This window comes from Aythya ferina (genome assembly GCF_964211825.1).
Source record: "Aythya ferina genome assembly, contig: HAP1_SCAFFOLD_423, whole genome shotgun sequence".
NCBI classification, from domain to species: domain Eukaryota; kingdom Metazoa; phylum Chordata; class Aves; order Anseriformes; family Anatidae; genus Aythya; species Aythya ferina.
The window spans coordinates 16,546-20,685 of NW_028181152.1; the positions used below are offsets into that span (position 1 = coordinate 16,546).

At 46.5% G+C, this 4,140-nt stretch overlaps 1 long non-coding RNA gene across 1 annotated transcript; it reads left to right on the forward strand.

The window, feature by feature from the left end:
* The first annotated feature begins 1,297 nt into the window (after positions 1-1,297).
* LOC311429193 lies at positions 1,298-3,787 on the forward strand. Its single transcript, XR_014688176.1, has 3 exons — positions 1,298-1,506; positions 1,607-1,650; positions 2,096-3,787. It is a non-coding gene; the product is annotated as an uncharacterized lncRNA (long non-coding RNA).
* Positions 3,788-4,140: the final 353 nt, after the last annotated feature.

The window sequence follows — 4,140 nt, forward strand, 5'->3', positions numbered from 1 at the left end:
CTTGAGGCTTTTTTGTGTAAGGGCGGGAAGGGCTAGGGTTACAGTGAGTGCGGTTAAATGTAGTTCTCGAAAGCTCGGCCTCTGATTGGCCGTGCTGGCTGTCCAGGGAATTCTGGTAGGTGTAGTTTTCCGGCACCAGGCTTCCGGTAGGCCGTGTTGACTGCCCGGAGCATGCCGGGAGATGTAGTTCTGGGACTCCGAACTTCCGGGAGGCCGTGTTGGGTGCCCGGAGCATGCCGGGAAATGTAGTTCTGGGACTCCGGACCTCCGGGAGGCCATGTTGAGCGCCCAGAGCATGCCTGGAAATGAAGTTCTCGGGAACCAGGGTTGGGCTTAGGGACTAGGGCTGGGGCTAGGGTTAGAGTTTAGGGTGAGGGTTGGGGTTAGGGTTAGGGCTAGTGAATGCTGGTTCTCTGTGTTTGCAGATGACGGTGAGCGTGTTTAAACTAATTCCAGTTGAAGAAGTTTCAGTTACTTGCTTGGTGCCGTTATCAGTTCAACATTAAAAGCTGCAGCAAAAGCGAAAGGGGATTTTTGCTTCTAGAAACACCACAGGTCTCTTGTCTGCTCTCTGAATGTTTTTGAGATAAAACAGATTTTAAAAAACAAAGGAAAGGAAAACAAAACAAAACAAAACACAGCTGCTCCTTTTGCTCTCTTCCTACTTTCATGTGCTTTGCCCCTCCCCTTTCCCAGGTGATTGGGTTTGGGTGCTGGGCGGGGCTAAATGCTATATGAGCCCCAGGCATGCCATCAGAGAGCTCCTTCTGCCTGGGCTGCTCTTTGGGGACAGTGCTTTGTTTTTCCTTCTGTCCGTTGCAGGGTTGTTTAGGCAGGCTGGAGTCTATGGATTTCTGGATTTTAAGTGCTTGGAATTCACTTAGTAGAGGGATGTTTAGTAGGGGCTGCTGGCTCAGTTTGGGGCGCGGTTGTCACTGCAGTTATTTTCCTACAGCCAATAGAGTAAAATTCCAGTTTGCCTTTTAGAGGTGCTATAAGTGGGTAAAGAGAACAGATGGAAGCATGTGCCACGTGGGGTAGGCAAGCGGCTGACGTACAGGAGGGGATGAGAGCATGTGATTTTTTTTCTGGGGATGAAATGGACTCAATTTTGTTGGTGTATAATGTGTTCTGCTCCTAGATTTTTCTTTCAATGTGAAGAAAAGTTTGAGCTAATTCCAGGTAAGAAAGTTCCAGTTACTTGCTGGGTCGTATTGTCCTTTTAATATTCAAAGCTACAGCAAAAGCGTGGGGATTGTTGCTTCTAGAAACACCCCAGTTTTCTTGTCTGCACTCTGCATGCCGTTGAGCTAAAGCAGACTAAAAAATAAATAAATACAGGAAACACACACACAAAAAACAACAATAACAACAACAACAACAACAACAAAACCACACCATTGGGTGACGTGTTGTGAACGCAACGATCATTTAATCCCTTTGTTTTCCCAGGTGGTGTGGATGATACCGGTTGCACTGTTGGAGCTTGGATTTGGAGAGGAACAGGTGAGCATAGTTGTATGTTGCATCAGCAGTAGTCAGCGTTGTGGAGAAGGTGGGCATCATGACCGGCATGCTAGTGAATGCTGGTACTCTGTTTTTGCAGCTGATGATGAGCCTGGCAATTGACTAAGATGACGACCAGTGCCTGTGTATTTCTTGAGGCGGAGGGAATTTACCATGCAGCAACCTGAGAGCTAAGTTGGGGGGCACCTGGTATTTGCATATCTGGGGTGGCTAATGGGAGCTGGGAGCCAGAGCAGCGTGGAGCCAGCTGGCTGAAAATACTTGGTGCCGCTGCGAGGGTGGTTCAGGCTGGGTCACGTTCAGGCTGCTTGTGGCTGGGTCACCAGGCTAATAGAAGCAGCGGGATTATTTTGTAGCGTGAGTGCGTGCACCAGGCAGGACAGTTTCCTTCTGTTCGTCTGTCCTGTAGTGTTGCTTCTGCAATGTCTGTTCTGTGCTTCTGGGGTCTTGATATCCTTCTAGCTTTTTACACTGGACTGACCAGACAGGCGACTTGGTAGCGGTGCTGAAGGGCCTCAGTGCTTGTTTTGTCATCGTGGCTCTGATCCGAGCACTTCTTGTCTTGCAGTCGCTGCTTGAAGTGCAGTTCTGTTTCAGGTCTCGTGCATCATATTCGGTTTGAGATCGCATCTGTTTCCATCTTCGCTCTTGTGGAAGTCATCTGGGCCGCATCAGGAGCTCTTGCTTGGGAATTGATTTCCTAAGCGTCGTCTTATGTGATTAAGGAGGTATTGGGGAGGCAAGGACAGTCCCCAGACAAGGACTGTATATCTCGAAACAAGACACCGGAACACACGATAAGGAAGCGGCAGACGGACAGAGAAACAAATGTAAGGACTATAAATCTCAAAACCGGACGTTGGAATTCATTATAAAGACACAACAAAGGGAAGAATTAGCAACAGCCAGCTCTTGCGATTAAGAAACATGCCAACTCAGCGGATTCCTGACCAAAGATGAAAAGTACACTGTGAGGAAGACTCGGGGTCTTCCTCCCAAAGACCCCTGCCCACGTCCCAAAGGCCCCTGCCCACAGTTCTTGGGAGGCTCTACTCAGGCGCAAGGTGCCAAAAGGCTAATTAGCATGAGAAGCGAGGGAAGGCGGGGGTAGGCAATGAATATGTATAGGCGCCGGTAGAATATTGATAGATTGATTGTATAAATTCAAGACTGCTTTCTGCTTTGGGTATGCACGATAGGTGGAGAGATCCCCCCGTGCATCCAGCGCTGCAATAAAGAATATACCGCTTAAAGGAATTTCGGCTTCAATCTTTGAATCATATGGGGTTTTCAGTCCCCATCCTTCTGGTCTCTTGTCTTGAAGGAAGGCTTTTTAGGCCTCCATCACCCCAGTTCTGGCAGTGTCTTCCGGTCGCGTGTCGTGACATTTGAGTCTCTCCTTGGGTCTGGTGCAGAGCACCTGTTGTGACTTGCTGTTGCCATAGGGCTTCCCTCCGGGGGTCACTTTTTCTTGCGCCTTGTGTTGTGTGTTTTGTTTGTAGTGTTTGTGGCGTGGCTGTGTGTGTATGTGTTTGGTCTGGAGCTGTCCTGCCTGGCAGTTAGTGATGACAGCTAACGTGGCAGTGCATGGGTGTGCTAATACATTGTCCGGACTGTGTTGGCGAAGACATCCGGTCTGCCTCTGCGCACGTACTGAAGGGCAGCAGGCACAGTCATCTCTGTGGTGAGAACTAGGTTCAGTTCCTAGTTCTCGTTGTCCTTCCGAAATGTCAAATCCCAGATAGGTCACACTTTGTTGAGCCAGCTGGACTTTCTGTCAAGAGACTTGATATCCATTTAAACCCAGAAAATTAAGACGACTTCTAGTCCATTGAATACAACTCCCTTTAGTCTCGGTAGCTATTAAGAGATCATCTACATATTGTAACAAAGCACCTTCAGTGTCCGGAGGCATCCATGTTTCGAGTTCCCTTGCTAATTGGTTTCCAAAAATAGTGGGGCTATTCTTGAATCCTTGAGGTAGTAATGTCCACGTAAGCTGCGTCTTTCTGCCTGAATCGGGATTTTCCCATTCAAAGGCAAATAGGTTTTGGCTTTCTGTGGCTAAACCTAGGCAGAAGAAGGCATCTTTTAAATCCAGTACGGTAAACCAGACTTGACTATTCTTTAATTTAGTCAGCAAAGTATAAGGGTTTGCCACTACTGGATGTAAATCCTCAGTGATTTTATTTATGGCCCTCAAATCCTGAACTAGCCTATAGCTTTTTCATCTGCCTTTTTAATCGGCAATATGGGTGTATTGTATTCTGATTCGCATTCAATCAATAATCCATACTGTAAAAATTTATTAATTATCTCTTTAATTCCTTTCCTATCTTCTATCCTCAAAGGATATTACTTAACCTTAATGGGTTTCTCTCCTGGCTTTAATTTAATAATTATTAAGGTCACATTTTTACCTCTTTCAGGGGTTTCAGTAGCCCAAACTCCTGGACATACTTGATCTGTGATCTCTAAAGGTATTTCACTTTTAGGGTCAGTTTGTATTAGTGCCAAACTTAACACATTTGTTAGTTGTTCTTCTCCTATACTTAATTCCATTTTCCCTTTTTCAAAAACAATTTCTGCTCCTACTTGCTCTAATAAATCTCT